Here is a 23,557-nt window from a genome sequence, read left to right as displayed (position 1 = left end):
GGATTGGCCACACTAAATTGCCCCTTAATTGGAAAAAAAATGAATTGGGTACTTTAAATTTACTTTCAAAAATGTTTGCTCTGATGAGTACAGCTACCCATCTTAACCATCTTCCCTTCCTATCCTTTGCGATGATGGTTAAGTCAGTCAGACTCTTTATGTAGCCATGTCTCAGTGATTCCTACTATATCTGGGTCCTTGCTACAGATTGTCTTTAGGTCCCTAATTATATTTAGGATGCCATGGACCTTTATATGAAGGCATTTTCATTCATATTTAATAGTTGCTCATTTAACATTATTTTTAAGTCCTTTTATACTTGTTTTATGATTGTATTTCCTCTCTGACTGATTATATTACCCTTGTTCCTTACCTTGGTCTGACCTTTACTCCTATCTATTGCTTCTGTTTTCAGACAAAATGTTATTTCAACAGATCTCTTCTCTTACTAATTTAGAAGTCCTATCATCTTGAAGTAGATGGAAGGTTCTACTTTAACTTCTGAACCCACTATGAATTAATTTTGTTCCTTGCTGGTTTGTTTAAGTACACACAAATTATCTGTATGCAAGGGAAAGTCTCAAAGTAATACACAGGGTAGGGAGAATTCTATGGGCGGAACTGAATGGTGTAGTTGGCGAGTACATTGTTGTAAGACCTGGGGCAGAATCTTGCCCAGACCAATGGAATGACTATCTCCTGTTCAAACTCCCAAGCTTTTCACGCGAAGTAACTTTTGAGTGGAGTCAGGGACACAATCTAATTCTTAACAATTGAGAACTCACAGCACAAAAACCATCCCAAATCAACGATTTAAGAATTTCACTCTAAAGAGCCCAGAGAAAAATACTCTAAATATAACCCTGTCATTTTCAAACTCAGGGTCGCAGGCGAGTATCAGGAGGGCAGGGCGGCCATCAGTCGCGGCGTTCCCTATCGCAGGAAGAGGTGCCCAACGGCACATTTAAAAATGCTGGCCGCGACCGGCTTTCAGGATGCCGACCGTCGTATGCATCCATGCCCCCTCGGCAGTGCGCAGGCCTGGAGCCCAGGGAGGCAGACTGCTGCCCTCTGATGTCAGTGCACATACCGAGGAGCAGATTCTTTTAAAGAATCGATGGAGCTTTTTCTCCAGAAGAGGCGGCAGAGAGCACATCACAAATCCCATACACTGACAGCACGTACTCTGGGCGAAAGAGAGATTCCCCCACTTTGCAGCTGCCAGCAGTACTGGTGTGAGCTCCAGGGTCTCTGATGAACAACTCAGTAAGAAGCTGAAATCAGGAACAAAGCAGTTTAAAGATGATTTCTTGAAGTATGGGTTTATTAAGCGGTGCCAATGCAAATCAGGATGCAAAGCTCATGTGTGTTATATGCAGGAAATTACTGGCAAAAGAAAGATTAAGACCCTTAAAAGTTCAAAGGCATTTGAAGTCTATGCATGGCGAGTTAGAGGACAAACCTCTTGTTTTTTTTCAACGGATGCAGTGAGAACTTCAATCATCTGAAGTCCTTGTCAAAATGTAACATTGAATGACAAAGCAAGTGAGGTCGTGAGGACCAAGCAGGCTCACCTGTCACATTAAAGGTAAGCGAAAACGATGGGCTGTGAAGATCGGCCAGCATGGGTCGTGAAGGTTGACCGACTGGCGTGTGTTGCGAAGGATGGACGGTTGGTAAAAATTGTTTCTGGACAAAAAAGTTTGAAAAACACTGATATAACCCATACTGACCTCACCTAGAAACGTTAATGCTGACACTGTTTCAATGGTGGTTTATTTTCCAATAATTTCCCAACCTTAAGTCGGAACAAAACTGATCAATTGTCAGATTAGAAGAGGACAAAGATAGGTGCAACACTATGAATCAATAGGTGGTTGCGATTTTGTAGAATGGCTCATATCTGCATACGAACATTAACCCACACATTTAGTTCTTTGTGGTGCACAATTAAATATTGTGATTTATAATATGTCATTCTTAAAATTGTAGCTATGGGTATGCTGGTGAGAAAAAGTCAGAGCAAATCTGCTGTAACGTTAACAAAAACTATTTTTGCTTATATAGTGCCCTTACTGTAACAAAACGTCCCAAGGCACTTCACAGGAGCTTTATAAATCAAATCCTGAGCCACATAAGGAGATATTAGGGCCAATGGCTAAAAGTTTGGTCAAAGATTTTTAAGGAGTGTCTTAAAGGAGAAAACTGAGGTAGGGAGGGAATTCCAGAGAATAAGATCTTGACAGCTCAAGGCACGGGGAAGGATTAATTAAAATCCAGGATGCTCTGGAGGTCAGCAGTAGATGAGTGCAATTATCCTGTGGGCTGCAGGAGACTACAGAAAAAGGAAGGGATGAGGCCTTGGAGGGGTTTGAAAACAAGAATGTGAATTTTAACATTGAAGTATTGCTTAACCAGGAGTTAATATAGGCCAGTGAGCACAGGGGTGATGGGCGAATGAGACTCAATGTGAGATAGGATATGGCAGGCAGCAGGGCTTTGCATAAGCTGAATGTTATGGAAGGCAGGCCAGTGGTCCTTTGGGTAGTCAAGGTGAAAGCTAACAAAGGCATAGATGAATGTTTCAGTCACAGATGAGCTAAGATAATGTAGGAGCGGGATAATCATAGATTATCATAGAATTTACAGTGCAGAAGGAGGCCATTTGGCCCATCGAGTCTGCACCGGCTCTTGGAAAGAGCACCCTACCCAAGGTCCACACCTCCACCCTATCCCCATAACCCAGTAGGCCACCCAACCCTATGGGCAATTTTGGACACTAAGGGCAATTTATCATGGCCAATCCACCCAACCCACACGTCTTTGGACTGTGGGAGGAAACCGGAGCACCCGGAGGAAACCCACGCAGACACGGGGAGAAAGTGCAGACTCCACGGACAGTGACCCAAGCCGGGAATCGAACCTGGGACCCTGGAGCTGTGAAGCAACAGGTCTACCCACTGTGCTACCGTGCGACTCCACTGTGCTACCGTGCCGTCCTTAAATTTCACCAGCTCCCATAGTGGGATTTGAACTCACTTCCCCAGAGCATTAGTCTGGGCCTCTGGATTACTAGCTCACTTGCAATACCATTATACCACCATCTCCCCTAATATTATGGAAATCGGTGGTCTTAATGATGGAGCAGATATATGGTCAGAAGCTCAGGTGAGGCAACCAGAACTGGACACAATGTTCCAAGTGTGGTCTAACTAGAGTTTTATAAAGCTGCAGCAAGAGCCGTGAGGGCAGCCTTATAAAACTCTAGTTAGACCACACTTGCAATATTGTGTCCAGTTCTGGTCGCCTCATTATAGGAAGGATGTGGATGCTTTTGAGAAGGTACAGAGGAGATTTACCAGGATGCTGTCTGGACTGGAGGGCACGTCTTATGAAGAAAGGTTGAGGGAGCTAGGGCTTTTCTCATTGGAGCGAAGAAGGCAGAGAGGTGACTTGATAATAGAGGTGTACAAGGTGATGAGAGGAATGGATAGAGTGGATAGCCAGAGACTTTTCCCCAGAGTGGAAATGGCTGACACGAGGGGACATAATTTTAAGGTAATTGGAGGAAGGTATAAAGGAGATGTCAGAGATAGGTTCTTTACACAGAGCGTGGTGGGTGTGTGGAATGCACTGTCAGCGGAGGTGGTGGAGTCAGAGTCATTAGGGACATTTAAACGACTCTTAGACAGGCACATGTACAGCAGTAAATTGAAGGGGTGTAGGTTAGGTTGATCTTAGATGAGGATAAATGGTCGGCACAACATCATGGGCTGAAGGGCCTGCAGTGTGCTGTACTGTTCTATGTTCTAAGCTCACCGTGGGACCAAATATTGATTGAATCTACGTTGTGAACAGTCTGATTAAGCCTCAGGCAGTTACCAAGGAGAGGGATGGAGGCAATAGCTGGGGAACAGTTTGTCTCTGGCTTTGGTCTTCCCAATATTTAACTGGAGATCACTTCTGCTGAACCAACACTGGGTGCCAGATAAGCAGTCTGAAAATTTAAAAAGACAGTGGAAGGGTCGAGAGAGCTGGTGGTGAAGTAGAGCTGCGTGCCATCAGTGTACATATAGAAACTGTGCTGCATTTTTGAATAATGGCCACGGGACATCATGCAGATAAGAAATAGGAAGGGGCCAAGGACAGATCCTTGGGGGACACCAGATGCCTTGGTGCGGGAGCAGGAAGCGATGGTGATTCTCTGGCTATGCTGGAGAAATAAGAATGGAATCAGGCAGGTGCAGTTCAACCTAGCTGGATGATGGTGGAGTGTCACTGGAGGAGGATGATATGGTCACATGTTAACTGTGCTGGGTAACATTGAAATGCACATCCCACTCTGAATGAATACCCAGTGACTACCCACCTGGTCTATATTTCAATATATGCACAAAACATCTGCGATCTGTTGGGCTCTTCTTTATGGGTAGACAGTTTGGTGCAGTGGTTAACTATCCTGTTGTTTCAGCTTAGACGTTTGGACAGATGTTCTTCCGTCATAATTTGAATTATTCAAATTCCAAGTTGTTTCTAGCTCATGATTCATTGTTGTGTGAAATTAATTTACGCTTTTAAATACAGTGTCTGAAGAAAACGACCAGGATGTAAAAATATATACATCATGAAAATACAGTAGCAGGGTAATTGAAGTCTACTCCTCTTCCTGTTAGTTGAGTGTTACATACCCTGTGGCTACTCTGCCTGAAAGTATTTTCCATTCAGACACACAAAGCTAAAGAGGGGTTTGGTTCCATTTCATCACAGGTTTTGAATGTGAACACGCTCAATACAATTCAGCACATTGCATTGAAAACACTTTTGTCATGGCTACTGTATTTTCATTTCCTCCACAAAACAATCTTCGATAAGTTCTTTAAATTTTTTTGTTGAAATGTATTTTTTAGTAAATTGGACAAGTTGACAAAGCATGAGTGTTTACAGATTTTACTGTTCATGCCTCAATGCTTCAGTGATCTGGCTTCGATGTTTACAATGATCATTACTGTGCTCTTTTCTCCTGAGGTTCCTTTCACTCCCGTTTGAAATTATTATTGATTGCTTGTTTTATTAGTAATCTGAATATTTTAAAAATGCTACTGATTTTACAATCAGTATCCTGAAGATCACTGCCAGTACTAAAGGCTGTAGAATCATTTTTCCCACATTTGGCTATGGGCAAAAGTCCCAGTCCTCCTGTAACATCAATTTCATCTCATTGGAAAGGATCCAGCTGTTGTTGAACTGGGCACCTGATTACCCCCCCCCCCTCCCCCCGGAGGAGGTCTCAACACTGGTTCTGCTAATCAATCACAAGAACAATGGAGCTGATTGTCTTAGGAGAGTTAGTATGCTGGCATTTTGATCTCTACAGAGGAGAGCGACTCACGCACTCCACACACCACAAGTATTTTTTACATTTTCGTTAAGGAAGGGAGAATATTTGTAATGATTTGGATGAAGCATTCCACCTTTGTTTGGTGGTGACGGAAGGCGATGTTGGGGGGGGGGGGGGGGGTGCACCTTTCATGGTTTTCCAAAGAGGAAATGGCGAGAGGAATATACATGAGCAGCATCAGCCCAGGCAGCTGCCAGTGGCTGAGGGTCCCACAGTCGGGTGTCAGATGCTCTTCGTGTCTTCAGATGATGCTTAGTTTAGGGATATTTTGGAAAGGAGATTGGGAGCAAATAAGTATGCCACTCTGTAGCTAAACACCAGACAGGCAGTCCAGAATTTCCTCACAACTAATCTATGTCTCTTCATTCCAACATTGTGTATGGTGTCATTTTGGGCCCCTCTCCCTTCATCACCAACAATCTGTCCTGGTCCACCCACATCGACGCTACAACCAAGAAAGCACAACAGCGGCTATACTTTCTCAGGAAACTAACAAAATTTGGCATGTCCACATTGACTCTTACCAACTTTTACAGATGCACCACTGAAAGCATACTATATGGCTGCATATTGCCTGGTATGGCAACTGCTCGGCCCAAGACCGCAAGAAACTACAGAGAGTCACGGACATCGCCCAATCCATCACATGAACCCGCTTCCCATCCATTGACTCTGTCCACACCTCCCACTGTCTTGGGAAAGCAGGCAGCATAATCAAAGACCCCTCCCATCTGGCTTATTCACTCTTCTAGCTTCTTCCATCAGGCAGGAGGTACAAAAGTCTGAGTCCACGCACTAACAGATTCAAAAACAGCTTCTTCCCCGCTGTTACCAGACTCCTAAACAACCCTCTTATGGACTGATCTGATCTCGTCACACATCTTCTCTACTGAGTAGTGTAGCCACCTGGGTTGGCCAACTCCCGATGGAAAATGGAGAACAGCAAAGGCTGCAGGGAATTCAGCCAACACAGGCAGAAACTAGCAGGTGCAAGTTTACTGTGTATTAAACTCTGCAAAAGCCCAGACAGCATCAATACAAGCAGCCATCTGCATGAAATGAAAATCACTTATTGTCACAAGTAGGCTTCAAATGAAGTTACTGTGAAAAGTCCCTAGTCGCCACATTCCGGCGCATGTTCGGGGAGGCTGGTACGGGCATAATAATGTAGCAGCCATCTACATACTAATGAGCGATCCCCAGGTACAATCAAAACATTTGGGACAAATAAAGCCAAGCCAGACTCCTCGGCGCCAGCAGGAGCCAACACAAAAGAGGTTAACGGACACCTCAAGACCGCCCATCGATCAGGGAACTGCTCCAGTATTGGAGAAATCGAACCAAGCGGTTGGAACAAAGTCCAATCACTTGGAACCGGATACAGGGTCCGCCCCGAAAGGCGGGAAGCCCCTGGGGACTATAAAGTTAAGCCCCCAAGTTCAAATCGTTCTTCTTGACCGGGTCACTCAGCAACGCGAACCAACCCTTGACAGTGACCGGTGCAGCTGCCGCCGACAGCCAGTAAGTCTTAAGTCAACGCTCGCTACGAGATAGGCGTTCCTAGCTACCAGTCCGTACCAACTTCAAATCCCGCAGACTCAGAACCCGAACGAAAGGCCATTTGTTCCCCTGACTTGGTGGGCCAATCTGAAGCTAAGTATAGGCCTGTTAGTTGTAGAAGTAGCTTAGAAGTAGAATTTATGAATGAGTAGCGATTACTGTGTATAATAAATGTGCTTTGATTTGAATCTTACTAATTGGTGTATTGAGTTATTGATCATTACTTGAACCTCGTGGCGGCATCATAAAGATACCTGGCGACTCAAGAGCAAAAGTTATAAAACAGAGCCAATTGAACCAACCAAAAGTTAGCAACAGTAGTTCTACGCTCCTGTATGCTTTACCCGATGCCTGTGTCTATGTATTTACATTGTGTATTTTATGTTTGCCCTATGTAATTTATTTTCATGTATGAAATGATCTGTCTGAACAGTACGCAGAACAATACTTTCCACTGTACTTCGGTACACGTGACAAACAAATCCAATCTTAGTTCCAACTGAATAGTATGCCTAGACAGACAAATTCTTCCACTGCTTTCCTGCATAATACATGCAGGACTCGACATAGATCAGAGTATTTCCGACTATATAGGGGAACAAGACAGGGATGCCCGCTGTCTCCATTGTTGTTCGCGTTGGCAATTGAACCTCTGGCCATGGCGTTGAGAGACTCCAGGAAATGGAGAGGGGTGATTAGAGGGGGAGAAGAACACAGAGTCTCGTTATACGCAGATGACCTATTGTTATACGTGTCGGACCCAGCGGGGGGGGGTGATAGAGGTTATGCGAATTTTGAGGGGGTTCGGGGAATTCTCGGGGTATAGGCTAAACATGGGGAAGAGTGAATTATTTGTGATACATCCAGGGGACCAGAGTAGAGAGATAGAAGGCTTGCCGTTAAGGAAAGTGGAAAGAAACTTCCGATACCTGGGGATTCAGATCGCTAGGAGCTGGGGAACCTTGCACAGACTTAATCTGACACGGCTGGTAGAACAAATGGAGGAGGACTTCAAGAGGTGGGACATGCAGCCTCTATCGCTGGCGGGCAGGGTGCAAGCAATTAAGATGATGGTCCTCCCGAGGTTCTTATTTGTATTTCAATGTCTCCCTATATTAATCACCAAGACCTTTTTTAATAAAATAGACAGGAGCATCACGAGCTTCGTGTGGGCAGGGAAAGTCCCGAGAGTAAGGAGGGGGTTCCTTCAGCGTAGTAGGGACAGAGGAGGATTGGCACTACCGAACTTGGGTGATTACTATTGGGCCGCCAATGTGGCAATGATACGTAGATGGATGATGGAGGGTGAGGGAGCGGCGTGGAAAAGACTGGAGAGAAAATCTTGTAAAGGGACAAGTTTAGAGGCGCTGGTAACGGCGCCGCTACCGTTCTCACCTAAAAGGTTTACCACGAACCCGGTGGTGGCGGCAACACTGAATATTTGGGGACAGTGGAGGCGACAGAGAGGGGTGCGGGGAGGCCTGGTGGGGTCCCCTATCAGGAACAACCATAGGTTCGCCCCAGGAAGAATGGATGGAGGATTTCAGAGCTGGTACCAGTTGGGAATTAAGAGGGTGGAAGATTTATTTATAGATGGGACTTTTGCGAGCTTGGGAGCATTGGAGGAAAAGTATAAGTTGCCCCGGGGAAATTTCTTGAGATATATGCAGGTGAGGGCGTTTACTAGACAACAGGTGAGGGAATTTCCGTTGCTCCCGACACAGGGGATACAGGACAGGGTGCTTTCAGGGGTGTGGGTCGGAGAGGGCAAGGTGTCAGAGATTTATCGAGAGATGAGGGAAGAGGGGGAGGAGTCGGTGGGCGAACTAAAAGGAAAGTGGGAAGAAGAACTAGGGGAGGAGATAGAGGAGGGTATGTGGGCTGATGCCCTAAGCAGGGTAAATTCCTCTTCCTCATGCGCCAGGCTTAGCCTGATTCAATTTAAGGTGCTACATAGAGCACACATAACGGGAGCAAGATTGAGCAGGTTCTTTGGAGTGGAGGACAAATGTGGGAGGTGTGGCGGGAGCCCGGCAAACCACGCACATATGTTTTGGGCGTGCCCGGCACTGGAAGGGTATTGGAAGGGAGTGACGGGAGTGATTTCGCAGGTGGTGAAGGCCCGGGTCAAACCAGGCTGGGGGTTAGCTCTATTTGGAGTTGCGGAAGAGCCGGGAGTGCAGGAGGCGAAAGAGGCCGACGTTGTGGCCTTTGCGTCCCTCGTAGCCCGGCGCAGGATCCTACTCATGTGGAAGGAGGCAAAACCCCCCGGACTGGAGGCCTGGGTAAATGATATGGCGGGGTTCATTAAACTGGAGCAGATAAAGTTTGCCCTGAGAGGATCGGCTCAAGGGTTCACCAGGCGGTGGCAGCCATTTCTCGACTACCTAGGGGAATGTTAGAGGGAAGACAGATGACCAGCAGCAGCAACCCAGGGGGAGGGGGGGGGGGGGCGGGAGGGGGGGTTAGTTTAGTTTAGGTCAAAGATAAAGGGGTTTTGTTACTTGTGTATTGTTAAAAATTTCTGTATTGTTTGCTTTGTAAGAGGGGAAAAATTGTTGTTTGGGAAAAAAATTTCAATAAAACATATTTTAAAAAAAAAATACATGCAGGACATGTTTGGAAGTGGAGACAGTAACCATCAACTCACTGAAAAAGTGCATGCGTCTGCATTTGGAAGTGCTGCAACCTGCAAGGTGGGATTAAAATGGGTGGCTAGTTTTTTTAATTTTGGATGCCGCAAGTGCAATGGGTGTGAATGTCCTCTTTCTGTGCGTAACTATGGTTAGGACAGAAAAGTAGAGAATGAAGTTAAAAAGGAAGAAGATGCTGAATACACAAAGACAAAACATGTTTATTTGAATTAATAATGCATTTGAATCACAAAGTAGCTGATATAATCCATGCTTGATCTTACTGATCCCATCTTAGTAGAGAAGACTTCTAGAGTTTGAAACGTTATAGGTACTTCATTCAAAAATACTAAAGCATTCAGTGTCAAAATATTCTGCAGATACTCTCTATTCCAAATGAAGGACAATAGGTTTTAGTTTTGATCTATTCTTACCCAATCAGGGCAGTTGCTGAGTACTGGAACAAATGATTACCTGATGTAGTTAACTACTGAATAGAAATAAATGCTCCGCCTGTACGTTATAAAGACCCATTTAACTGCAAATAAAACAGAGCAAGGCTATGCCAAGAATAGGAATATTTGTGTTTAAACCTGTCAACATCTCCAATTATCTCAGAGACTTGTAAAAAGGAATTCAAACTTCTCTTCAATGGAAAAATGTGTCCGTCTTGGCGTACCATTCAGTTGGAACTAAGATGGCGGAGGTAGAGAAGGGCCCAAAATGACACCATACACAATGTTAAAATGAAGAAACATATATTTATTGGAGGAAATTCTGGACTGCCTGTCTGGTGTTTAGCTACAGAGTGGGATACTTATTTGCTCCCAATCTCCCTTCCAAAATATCCCTGAACTAAGCATCCTCTTTGTTTCTCTCTTCTCCTCGGTTTAATTTGCTTGTGAGAAAGCCATTGGCCAGCTTGCTCCCAATGTATCTCTAAATAAAGTAGTGGACATGTTTGATTTGAGGTCAATGATCTCTTCATTGAGAAAATATGAGGCCGCCATGTGTAACCTGTGCATAGGTAAATTTGTTAAGGAGTGTCAATATCTTATCAGTTACTGTAAGGTTTGTCAATGTCAATTACATTGTTAAGGGAAACAGTTGAACACATAAATACGGGATAACTGGGACACTGGGTGTGAGTGAGGCGTGTCGACACTTAATAAGCGGGGAGAGCTTAATAGATCAATATTTGGATGAACTTAAGGATACTTCTGGACATGACTGACTTTTCACATACTAGCCCACCATTCCTGCATGGAAGGAAGACAGAGACCACTTTAGGGCTGAACACAAAAATGCACCCCATGTTCCAAACCTATTTAATGTTCATTTTTTATTATTGTATAAACCAAGAAATTATTTATCAGCAGGATGCGTCTGGAGAACACATTGAGAAATCTGCAGGAAATGGAGCAACATGTAGTTGAAGTTTCATCTGCCTTGAGATGCTTTTTGCTGGGCGTCAATGGTTAAAAGCCTCCGGCTTACATTTAACACTATAGAGGGCTGAGAAGAGGAAAGTAATATGAGGTGATAGCCAGTGGTGATGAATGTCATTGTACTAATTCTCAGCACAAGGAGTGGGGACAGTTATGGGTTCACGTCTCTCTTAGCTTACGATCCATTCATTCAACTGTAACCTTGATGCAATCTATAGATAACATGTAAATGAGGCCTAATTATGTCATTAGAACAAACCTCCCTGCACAAGTTTGGGCCTTGACACAATGGATGTTATTAGGATTGGTGTCAGTTCAATGCTGATCAACACTAAACTTGGAAGTGCAAACGTACCATTATTTCTTGCTCAAACTTTTTACAAGTAAGTGGCAACAAACAAGACAATGGGACCGAGGTATGTCAAATGGAAGTGGCTCTGTGGTGCAATGGATAGCGCGTTGCACTTCTAGACAATGGTTGATAAAGGTATGTCAAATGGTGACCTGTAGTATTTAGTGGCAATAAATCTGTGAGGGGGCTTGTGTCTGCCAGTGAAGAAAAGAGATTAAAATACAAATGAGAAGTGAGTAGTGGGGAGGCAGTGGCATAATGGTATTGTCACTGGACTAATAATCCAGAGACCCAGAGTCATGCTCTGGGGACCCAGGTTCAAATCCCACCATGGCAGATGGTGGAATTCGAATTCAATAAAAATTTCTAATTAAAAGTCTAATGATGAAACTATTGTCGTAAAAACCCACCTGGTTCACTAATGTCCTTTACGGAAGACAATCTGTCGTCCTTACCTGGTCTGGCCTACATGTGTCTCCAGATTCACAACAATGTGGTTGACTCTTAAATGCCCTCAGGGATGGGCAGTAAATGCTGGCCCAGCCAGCGATGCCAACATCCAATGAATAAATTTTAAAACATTTTTTACCCAACCATGCCCATAAAAATACATTTTTAGAAAGTAATTCAACATATTTGGATATGATTTCATACAACACTGAAAGGTGCCATTTAGCCCATTGTGCCTTTGAAAGAGTCATCGTGTTTCGAGCCAGACACTTCCTTTTGTCCAGAACCATGCAAATTCCTCATCTTCATGTACTCGCTCAACTTCCTTTCAAAATTATTTCTGGAATCAGCTTCCACCAGATCATAACAACATTCTGGTGTGAAAACATTTTTCATCATCTCCTCTCTGGATCTTTTGCCAATGATTTTAAATCTATGACCTCTGGTTATTGATCTAATCACCCAGTGGGAATAGGTTCCTCCCATTTACTCTTATCAAAATCCCTCAATATCTGGGAATCTCTTTGATCACCTTGCTTGTTCCATTGAGATTGGTCCCAATTTTTCCATCCCATCCTCATGAATGAAGCCCCTCATTCCTGGGCACATCCTGGTAAATATCCTCTGCAACCTTTCTTATGCCTTTAGTTTAGTTTCACCTGCTAATGTGGCCTCTGGCAAAAGGAGCTCATTCAAGTGTTAATTTTACAAACACCACCACCAGTGCATTCAGCCACTTGACAACTCCTAGGTGTCAAGATAGCTTCTCTGTGGAAGTGGAGAAAGAACAGTTTTATTAACCGGGTGCTCCGGTTTCCTCCCACAGTCCAAAGATGTGCAGGTTAGGTGGATTGGTCATGCTAAATTGCCCTTGGTGTCCAAAAAGGTTCAGTGGGGTTACAGGGTTACGAGGATAGGGTGGAGGTGTGGGCTTAAATAGGGTGCTCTTTCCAAGGGCCGGTGAAGACTCGATGGGCCAAATGGCCTCCTTCTGCACTGTAAATTCTATAATTAAGAAATAGAAACAGAATTCTCAGGGTCATGCATTTCACCCTCTGGTTGGAAACAGGCACCCAGAAAGAATCTGTGGCCGCAATTTCCCGTCCGCGTCGTGCTCAATCGAGAGCACAATGTGGCTGAAAAATCCTGGGTGAGGTCTCCAGCGAGCCTCCCGACAGTCTCATTGCCTTGCGGGATTCACCAAAATCCCGCAAGATGTCGAAGTCATAACTCTGCCCCAAATGGGCGTGATCAAACGCCACTCCAAGAAATAGGTCATAAACCTACTTACGACCTACCTGCCCGGGATCCACTGGTCTCCGTCGATTCTCCAGCCTCCCCGGGAGGCTGCAGCCCATCAGTGCTGGTCCGCACAAATGTGGACCAGGTGGAATGGCATCCGGGGTTCTCCCAGACCAGAGGCCACAGGGTGGTAAGGGTAGGCCCGCTGGCCCTCCCACTGGAAAGTAGGTACCTTAGCACTCCCCATCTGCCATCATGACACTGCCACACTGGCAATGCCAAGGTGCCCGGATGGCACTGCCAAGCCAGCACTGTCTGGGTGCCAGAGTGGTAGTGCAAGGGTCCCCAAGTACCAGGATGGCACTGCCAAGGATCAGGGGCCGAGGGGGGTCATACCCATGATACGAGGGTGGGGATGGGGGGGTTTGAAGGGTGGGGAGCGCAGGCAGGCAGGTAAATAGGGGCCTCTGGGAGTTTGGGGGGAGGTGATGGGTGGCTGTCCTAGAAGGGAGGGAGTTCTGTAAGGGGGCTTGGGTTGACTTGAAGAGGGGGACCCCCAAGGACCCCAGAGCAGGGTGTCCTCACTTGGGGGTGGGGGGAAGTGGGGGGGTTAGTGTCCATGTGTGCAGGGGGTGACATTGCCCATGGGTAGGGGTGTACATGCTCACTTACAGCTCTGTGCACCCTTCCAAAATGGCGGACCGATCTCAGCGTTCAGCTCCCCAGTGCTAAAAAAAAATTCTAAGTGTGGGCTAAACCGGAGAACCTCCCCAGGGCCTAAAAAAGTGACTGTGTCATTGAATAACAGTGGGGAACTTGCCAGCAGAGCTGGTGGGAAACTCCCTGAAAAACCCGCCACAAATTAACTTTTGGGAACATTGTGCCCTGTGTTTTTTTAAATGTGTCTTCCTTGATTTGTTGATGCCTTGCAACAGTTTGGTACCATTGCTTTTTCTGCTATTAGTATTCAGCCAAGGGATTTATGTAATGATGTAGGAAGGGCAGTTGTAAAGTGAGCTGACGTTGAAACACTGACTGCCTTGTTCCATGTTCGCTGATGAATGCTCATTGTAAGTTTCAACAGGTAATTTAAAGCTGCAACACCTCATCGTTGGCTGTATGATCCAAGATCAAGGTAACAGAATGAAATGGATAATCCTCCATTATAATGTGACCCAATTTTAGGCAGCTGGGATAGAGAACAGTGTGCACGGTTTATGTTGCTTTGCAGTTGTCTCTCCCATTTTCCAACACTGTTTCTCATAAGACAGAACTCTATGGGTAAACAAGTCAAATTCAGCAGCACAAGTATGATTTAAAACTAAAATGAATAACCCCTCCAAAGTTTAAAGACCGAGGATTTGAATATCAGAAAGAATTTCCTTCCTGAATCTGTGCTGATAATCGGCAGGGTTTGAATCTGGCCAGTTGCTGGTGGGGTAATGGAGTGTTAATGAGGACCTCCATTCATAGAACCTCCACCCTTCTGATTTTTCAAAGGTTGCCGGTCACTGGCCTGTGACCCCACTTCCTCCCTGTGAATGTAGGCATTGTGGTGTTAGAGAAAAAAGTCACAATGCTGCTGGGTGGGATAATATCTGCTGCTCAAGAATTGGAAAGCTTTGGGGTGGCAAGTGGTGCAGTGGTTAGCACTGGGACTGAGGCGCTGAGGACCTGGGTTCGAATCCCGGCCCTGGGTCACTGTCCGTGTGGAGTTTGCACATTCTCCCCACGTCTGCATGGGTTTCACCCCCGCAACCCAAAGACATGCAGGTTAGGTGGATTGGCCACGCTAAATTGCCCCTTAATTGGAAAAAAATATAATCGGGTACTCTAAATTAACAAAAAAGAATTGGGAAGCTTTAATGGTTTTTTCAAACTACTAGTCCAAAAATCAATCATCAGTGGTATCCTATTTGCTTCAGGACCTTCCAAGCAGATTGGTCTTAGCGGTCACCTATGCATCCACCGGAACCCTAGCAAACACCCTAAATGATGAACATGGTCACCTTCACCTCGATGGACGAACAACAAAGTTACATCTGATAGAACTGCACGTGTAGAGATTGGGTAGCTTACAGCTTGGCCTTGAAATATATCATAGTTCATGAGCCTGCTCACATTCACTATTGAGGCTCATACTTGAAGGATGGTCAATTGGACAAGCTGCTGGAGGGCCGCTGGTACCAATAGAACTGTGTCACCCAGCAAGAGCCATTCAAAAGAAAAGAGTAGTAAACCATGATAAGAAATAAAGCAGTCTCAGCAATTTGTATTTATATGGTGCTCAGTAAATACACAGATTACAGCGAGTAACAGCCACAAGAAGAGGGGAGAAAATACAAAGGGGGTTAATGATGGAGGATGAGCAGAGTTAAGAATTGTTTCAAAGAGACTTCTGACAGTAGCAAGGCAGAGGTGCTGAAAGAGGGAGTCCCAGAGGATGTGAGCATAATGGTTGAAGCCAATTATGTCAGCCTGGAGATGGTGGTATAGCGGTATTGTCACCGGGCTACTAACCAAACTCTGGGGACAGGGTGCAAATCCCACCATGGCAGCTGGTGGAATTTAAATTCAATTAATTTTAAAAAATCTACAATTGAAAGCTAGTCCTCGTAATGATTACCATGAAACTATCATCGATAGTTATAAAGCAAAATATTTGGCTCACTAATGTCCTTTAGGGAAGGAATTCTGCAGTCTTTGCCTGGTCTGGCTTACATGCAACTCCAGACCCACAGCCGGATTGTTGACTCTTAGCTGCTGTCAAGGACAATTAGAGACTGACAACAAATGGCCTTGCCAGCAATGCTCACAGCCCATGAACAAATAAAAAAATAACTAAGCTGATTCAAAACAATGAAGAGTGTACACAGAAAAACAACACTAGAAATTCTGGAGGAAGTGAGAGGCAAAATCATGGAGAAATTTGGTGTTGAGGATGATGGAGCAATTTGATGTTGAGGATGAGATGTCTGTTCTCTGATACATGATCATAGCTCAGGAATAGGCCATTTAGCACCTTGAGCTCCATTCAATGCGATCATGGCTGAGCTGCAACCCAACTCCATATATTTGCCTTTGCCCCAAATCCCTTCATATTTTTGGTGAACAAAATGTTAAATCTAAGATTGACATATTTAACAATTGATGTAGTCCCAATTGTCATTTGCAGAATAGAGTTCGAAACTTCTACCATCCTTTATGTCTCAAAAAGGCAAATTATTTTCTACTTATCTCCTGAAGGTCGGACTCAAATTTTTTTAGACAAAACACAGACTCCTCCAACCAGCAGAAATAATTTCTACCCCCTCCTTCTGTTCCCTTGTATATCTCGAAAATTTTGATTAAAAAAAAAACTAGCAGTAACGACAGGGTGACGAGGATTTTTGCTTTGGTGCCGGTTAGAATATGGGTCATATCATTTTCAATGTGTGTGGATAGTGGAAGCAGGAAACCAGACTGGAGAACAATTCTACACTCAGTCAGGGAGTGCCAAAAGCATGAATTTTGCTTTCAGCGACAGGAGAGGGGGTAAGGCAGAGGTCAGCGGATGTGAAAGTCAATCGATCAGTTATTCTGGAGGATTAGGATATGCACAGCAGGCTCAGATTTTGGCTCAGCTATATCATGCCAGGTAACAGCTGTGGAAAATGGGAATGGTTCTGGTATGCAGCTGGAGGAGAGGTACAGCTGAGTGTCATCGGCATGTACACTTCCAGAAGGCATCAACAAGGAGTAACTTCTAAACAAAGAATTGGAATGGGCCAAGGATTGAACTCTGAGGCATGATGTAGTGAGTTTTTGAACATAAAAGATCAGCCATTGGAAGAGATGTACTGTTAGATTTACTTCCATTTTGAAGGTGCCACTTTGGCAGGGCAAATACTCTATAATCATGTATCTGAGATCCCAAAAAGATTTCCAAAGTCGGGCCAATTTTGCCTTTTTGAGACAGGCTTCCCATCTCAGTGTGCGGAGTAGAATGGTCACAGTAGGCCTTCAAGAGGTAAACAACATGCTTTTAAACCCAGCGATGTCCGCAATGCCATCAGATTGAAAGGTTCATAATGCAATTGAAAACCAAATTGAATACAGAAGCCCTCGCTTAATCGCATCCTGCACATTGTCATTTTGCATTGTCACTCTCCAACTAGAAATCTGGGGCACGATTCTCTTGCCGTATTTTGCTCACGTGAGAGCACAACGCAGCCGGGGAATCCCGGGTGAAGCCTCCAGCGTGCCCCCCCGGCTGCCTCCACGCCTTGGTAAATCCCACGAAATGGTGGAGTCGGAACTCGGCCCAATAAGGGTCGAGGCCAAATGATGCTCGCGGAAGTAGGTCTTAAACCTACTTCAGATCTACCTACCCAATCTCCACCGGCCTCAGTTGATTCTCCGACCTCCCCAGGGAGGCTGCAGCCGGGCGCCAATCAGTGCCACACAAAGAGAGGGATAACTGCAGGTCAGTCAGCCTAACCTAACTCTTCCAAAGAGTCAGCACAAGCACGGGCAACTGAATGGGCTCCTCCTATTATGCTATATTATCCTCCTATAAATAATATTTATATTATTATTATACTATATTATATTATTTGATTTCATTATTATGCATGATTCTATGAATTCTACAATTGCTGCATTTTGTAAACTTGTTGACATACTGGCATATTATTCCCATTGCTGTATGCAAATAAAAAATATTGTGAGATGATAATTTTGTTTGGAAGTAGGAAGGTGGAATGGTTCTTTCTCCACTAAAAATCCTGATGTCCACAACATAGGCTGATAGCTGATTGGCATAGCAGGTGAAAGTGCCAGACTGCTGGAATGCGTCATCCTGTGCAACTGGAACTGGCTATTAACCAGCAACTGATCTGTCAGAGGCGCAGAATTCCCAGCAGGTCATGTAGCTGCTCTAACAACATTTTTGAGATGGAGTCAGAGTGGTTCAATTTTAAAAATGGGTCATTAGAGAGAGGGAGAGGCTGGTGACTGCCAAAGAATGGTATCTGTCTTTTCGGTGTCATGTGAGCCTTTGCTCACCAATTAAAACTGGAAATTCAAGTTATCAATATGGAATGGCACAATAAAAACACATCCCAACCACTCAACAGTTTCTTCATGTGACTGTAGACAAGTCCAACTTCACTCCTTTAGCTTGTTCACACAACCTCTTGCAGCCTTTCAAAGGACCGTCTATTTCAGAGACAGTTTAGTGCTGTGAGCCTGCAATCTCCAGAACTCAATCAAGACGCCCCCAAACTAATTTCGCCTCAGGGCAGACTGGGCCAGATTCAAGCATGGGTCTAAAAATAAAAGTACGACATGCTAACCCAAGGTCTGGCCCACTATAGTTATCTATCACCGAGCTGCGCTGCAATTCGCAGAATATTAGCCAAATTCAACTGAGAGGACAGCAAACTGCAATCAACCAGGAAGTTGTCACATATTTTGGACAGGCTTACTAGATCAAAACAGTAGATATCTCAAACAAGAAGTCAGATTCTCCATACACAAGTGCTTCTGGCATTTTCAATCTGTGACGGGCACTACGCCAGCACTTGGTGGAAAGCCAATTGGAATGTACTGCCGCGTAGAGTCAATCACTAGACTCAAGTATATTACCCCCCGGCTTGCAATACAATCGACCTTCTCATTAACTGAGGGTAGCAGAACGATTGGAATAAAGCATGGCAGGGAAGGCAACAACAATCTCTGTTTGGATTGCAATTTGGGTGGTGTCATAGGCCTCAGGGCCCCAGACTAAGGAATGGGGGAGGTCGAGTGACAACAGGAATGGGTTGGCCGACATGTCCCACGTTCAAACAGCCTGCCAACATTCAACATCTTTGCTCAAACATGAAGAATGGTCACAAGGTAAAGTACAAGTCACAGAACTGGCACCCATATCAAGAGGTCATCACTTTCAGGAGAGGAAAAAAATAGGAAAGATTAAAAGAAACACTCAGTACAATTACTCTCCGAGAGAATATACTTATATTGCTAAGGATCCAAAAGCAGATTGTGAAGAGGCAACAGCAGAAAACTAAGTGAGATCCACTCATCTGATTGGTCTCTCTGACAGGTTTCTTTTCAGAAACATAGGGGATTTGAATCTATTTCACTCATGCTTGCTGACTGAAACCTCAGTGTTAAACTCTACAATTTCATGCGTTTCTTTCAGGGAAGCTAAATCATCACTAATATTTACAATCATAAAACATGAGTGAACATTTTCACCTTGGGGATATTGCAGCTAAATCCAATCCTGCCCCAGCAGGACATTCAGGCACATCTCCAGCAGGGTGGCAGAGATCAGCCACAGGAACTCTGCAAGTCTCTTCCCCCCCCCCACCTTCCTATCTGTAACCTTTGATTGAGAGAGGCTAATGCAGTACCAACCAGGGACTGGATGTGGACCTGTGTGGCTCAACTGTTCACTAGATAAACCCAATTAGCCAATACGAGAACTTGGTCAACTAACTTTATTTTGAAATCTTGGAATTTTGCCAAGTTTGTCCCCTGCACTCAGGAAGATAATAAATACACTGTCTGTCTACAGGTGGCAGCAGTGTTTACAGTCTCAAGCACATTCTAGAGTTAACCCCTATGCTGGAAAATGTCTCTAATTTTGTATGCAGTATAAAAAGCTCGTAAACAAATACAAAAACAATTTAAAACTATTGGCCTTCATCTTCAAAGCTGTAGAAGTTATGATACAGCTGAAGAGAGCACTGATTAGATCCCATCTTGAGTGCTACACCCATTTCTGTGCAACACACCCCAGAAACCAAATACTGGCAGCATTGGAGGAGGTACAGTGCAGCTACATTGAACGAATAATATTGGGGTTAACAGTTAAATTATCAGGCGAGATTGCATAGACTGGATTTGTAGTCTCTTGAGTATAGAAGATTAGAAAGTAATCTGCTTGAAGGTTATTAAAGGATTTGATAGGGTAGACAGAGGAACTATTTCCACTGGTGTCGGAGAGACTAAAGCAAGAAGAGAATAAATAACCTTACATTTAGAATTAGGCTGATCACCGGTACTTTCAGAAAGCAGCTTTTCCACATTAAGGGTATTGGAAATCTGGAACCCTCTCCTCCAAAAGGATGTTAAGGCTGGGTCAACTGACAATTTCAAACTGAGTGATAAGGTTTTTGTCAAGCAATGGTGTTCAGAGTTATGGATCCAAGGCAGCATTATAATCACGCCTGATGCTGTCTCTGCCATATATACACAAGAGCACTTTCAGCAAATATCACTGGATCCCATTCAGGAGTAGAAATCCTCATTGAATTTCCCTCCATGTGAACCCAACTTGTACCATGTTTGACTATTAGCCTAGAATGGAATTTCAACTAGAAATCAAGCTGAGCACTATTCACCTCAAAGATTCAGATTCCCACTTTTACCTTTGTTTTATTCATTCATGGGATGTGGGTGTCACTGACCTGGCCAGCATTTGTTGCTCATCCCTGAGGGCATTGCTGTGGCACTGGACTCACACTTAGGCCTGACCAGGTAAGGGTGACATTCTTTCCCTAAAGGACATTAGTGAACCAGGTGGGTTTTTACAAGAATTGACAATGGTTTCATAGTCATCATTAGACTTTTAATTCCAGATATTTATTGAATTCAAATGCCACCATTTGCCCTGGTGGATTCGAACCCATGTCTCTCACCGCCCCCCCGCCCCCCCCCCCCCCCCCCCCCCCCCACCCAGAGCATTACCCTGTATCTCTGAATTACTTGTCCAGTGACAACAGTACTATGCCACTGCCTCCCCTGCCATCATTTTGTGCTTAGAGTGTTATGTGATCTCTCCTTAATAGTTTTCTAAATAACAAACCTGGGTATTTTTTCCTTCCTTTTGCTGTGTAATTTGTTACTAAATAACCTTGGACCTTGAGGTAAAGGCAACTTTAGCTCAAGTTGCGGGCGGGGGGGGGGGGCAAGGTAACACAGTGGAGCACTGTTGCTTCCCAGTGTCAAGGTCCCAGGTTCGATTCCCGGCTTGGGTCGCTGTCTGTGCAGAGTCTGCACGTTCTCCCCGTGTCTGCGTGGGTTTCCTCCGGGTGCTCCGGTTTCCTCCAACAAGTCCCAAAATACGTGCTTGTTAGGCGAATTGGACATTCTGATTTCTCCCTCTGTGTACCCGAACAGGCGCCGGTGTGTGGTGACTAGGGGATTTTCACAGTAACTTCATTGCAGTGTTAATGTAAGCCTACTTGTGACAATAATAAATAAAGATTAAAGAACTGATGGTTGGAACAGATCTTTGGCAGTGGTTTGGGAAGCTGACTTTTGCAATAGGTACCAGCAGACTCAAGGGGCGGGATTCCCCCCTACCCAGCGGGGCGGACCGTACCGGCAACGAGGAGTGGGGTCAACCACTCCGGCGTCAGGCCGCACGGAAGGTGCGGAATCCTCCGCAGCTTCAGGGGCTAGGCCGGCGCCAGCGGGGTTGGCGCCGCGCCGGCCGGAGGAGGCCCTTCGGCACCTTGGCGCATACATGGGAGCGCCAGCGTGTGGTGTCATCCCAGCGCATGCACAGGGTGGTTTTTCTCCGCGCTGGCCATGGCCATCACAGAGCCAGGTCCCACCGGTACGGACCTGGGGTATTTTACGTTGGCGAAAACGGGTGGCCACTCGGCCCATCGCGGGCCAGAGAATTGCCGGGGATGCCGCTGCCAACGGCCCCCGACCGGCCGGAATCCGGAGTCGGGGCGGGTTTCACGCCGCCACCCGGCAATTCTCCGGTTTGGCGGCGGGTTGGAGAATCCCGCCCAAGGGGCGGAATTCTCCCCCCCCCCCACGCCAGGTGGGAGAATCGCTGGGGCGCTGCGCGAGTCCCGCCACGCGATTCTCCCACCCACCCCAAACCGGCGCAGCAAGAATCACGGCTGGCCGCTGGGAGAATCGCCCCTCGCCCGCCTGGATGGGCCGAGCAGCCTGCCCAACACGACGGCTTCCCGCCGGTGCCCTCCACACCTGGTCGCTGCCGGCGGCCCGGTGGGAACGCTGGTGGGGGGGGGGGGGTTCCTGCACCGGGGGTGACATCAAAAGGGGTCTGGGCCGCAATCGGTGCCCACCGATTGGTGGGCCGGCCTCTCTGAAGGATGATCTCCTTTCTTCCGCCGCCTCGCAAGATCCATCCGACATCTTCTTGCGGGGCAGCCGCGGGGAGGACGGCAACCGCGCATGCGGCGCCAAGGCCCGGTCCGCGTAAATGACGCGACGCCCCTCCTAGCCCCCCGAGGGGGGGCGGGAGAATAGGGGGCTGGGAGCGGCTTCCGACGCCGGAGTGAAACACTCCGGTTTTCACTCCGGCGTCGGGACTTAGTCTCCCGATGAGAGAATTGCGCCCAAGGTGTCTGGACACACTTGCATTCTCATGGAGGTATTTAGGGTTTGTGCGAGGAACAAATACAGCGGCATTCATAGTGAAATAAAGAGCACAGAATGGAAAAGATGTGCAGGGTCAAGGTTAAAAAGTTCTAAATTACCCTTGTACAGATAAAAATACAAAGCAAACACAATTCAAAATAGTTCTTTCAGAACTATTTCAAACTTTGTACTGGTTCCTACAGAGGGACATCATGGCCCAGTGTACTGGATTCTTAGGTGCAAATCTCCCATTAAAAATCTTCTCAACCAAGTTTTAACTCTTACACAATGGGGCATTATTCAGTCCTTTGTTGCTTTTACTTTTACCTCCTAGCCCCCTATCATCCCCCACCCTCACGAGCCAACTCTTCTGTGGTCATGAGAATGTAGAAGTTCAATCTGTTGTTATATTATCCGGCCAAATAAAATCTTGCATAACAGTTTCAGGTCAGTTATTCTGTTCCGCTTCCTTTATGGCATGTACAGAGTGTAAATGGCTAGTTTAGCACAGTGGGCTAAACAGCTGACTTGTGAAGCAGAACAATGCCAGCAGCGCGGGTCCATTTCCCGTTCCGGCCTCCCCGAACTTGGCGCCGGAATGTGGCGGCTAGGGGCTTTTCACAGTAACTTAATTGAAGCCTACTTGGAACAATAAGTGATTATTATTAAATAAGACAGATTGAAGTAATGACCTGATTCAGGCTACTGTCCATCAAGATAAGTACAGCATGTCACTAGTAAAATAAAAGCTGTCCAATTGTGTTGTGCAGTTTCTATTCAAATTGTAGATATTTGTCAAGTCTGTTTGGTGGGGCTGTGGTAGTTATGGGTTACAACACATGTAATGTGGGACAGGAGATGATATATGGATAGTGTGGCTGAACAGGAAGTTACCATCTGATTTTATTGTGCTGGATCAAGATACAATTTAAGCTGAAACTCAATTTCAAAGCCAGAATGATCTTGCTCTCTCCGCTCCCGAGCCCTCTGCCCTTCCAGCCTGGTCTCGTTTGTGGCCACTTCCTTTAGCTCCACCTCAGTGGTGTGGCTTACTGATGCGTTGGTTCTGCCCTCTGGA

General features: G+C 45.6%; 1 protein-coding gene and 1 long non-coding RNA gene across 3 annotated transcripts in view; one reads left to right on the top strand and one right to left on the bottom strand.

Annotated features, from left to right (window-relative positions):
* LOC140398925 (uncharacterized) overlaps positions 1–23,557 on the bottom strand; it is a 373,657-nt gene that overhangs the window by 120,638 nt on the left and 229,462 nt on the right. The gene's annotated exons all lie outside the window — the stretch shown is intronic.
* Positions 1,500–23,557, top strand: part of LOC140399080 (uncharacterized) — a 49,808-nt gene continuing 27,750 nt past the window's right edge. The window contains exon 1 of the long non-coding RNA XR_011937626.1: positions 1,500–1,588. This is a non-coding gene — a long non-coding RNA (uncharacterized lncRNA). The remainder of the gene's footprint in view (positions 1,589–23,557) is intronic.

Source organism: Scyliorhinus torazame, chromosome 1, assembly GCF_047496885.1.
Source record: "Scyliorhinus torazame isolate Kashiwa2021f chromosome 1, sScyTor2.1, whole genome shotgun sequence".
Classification (NCBI taxonomy): Eukaryota; Metazoa; Chordata; class Chondrichthyes; order Carcharhiniformes; family Scyliorhinidae; genus Scyliorhinus; species Scyliorhinus torazame.
The sequence above is the reverse complement of the archived record's forward strand: the minus strand, read 5'-3'. Positions and strand labels throughout refer to the sequence as shown.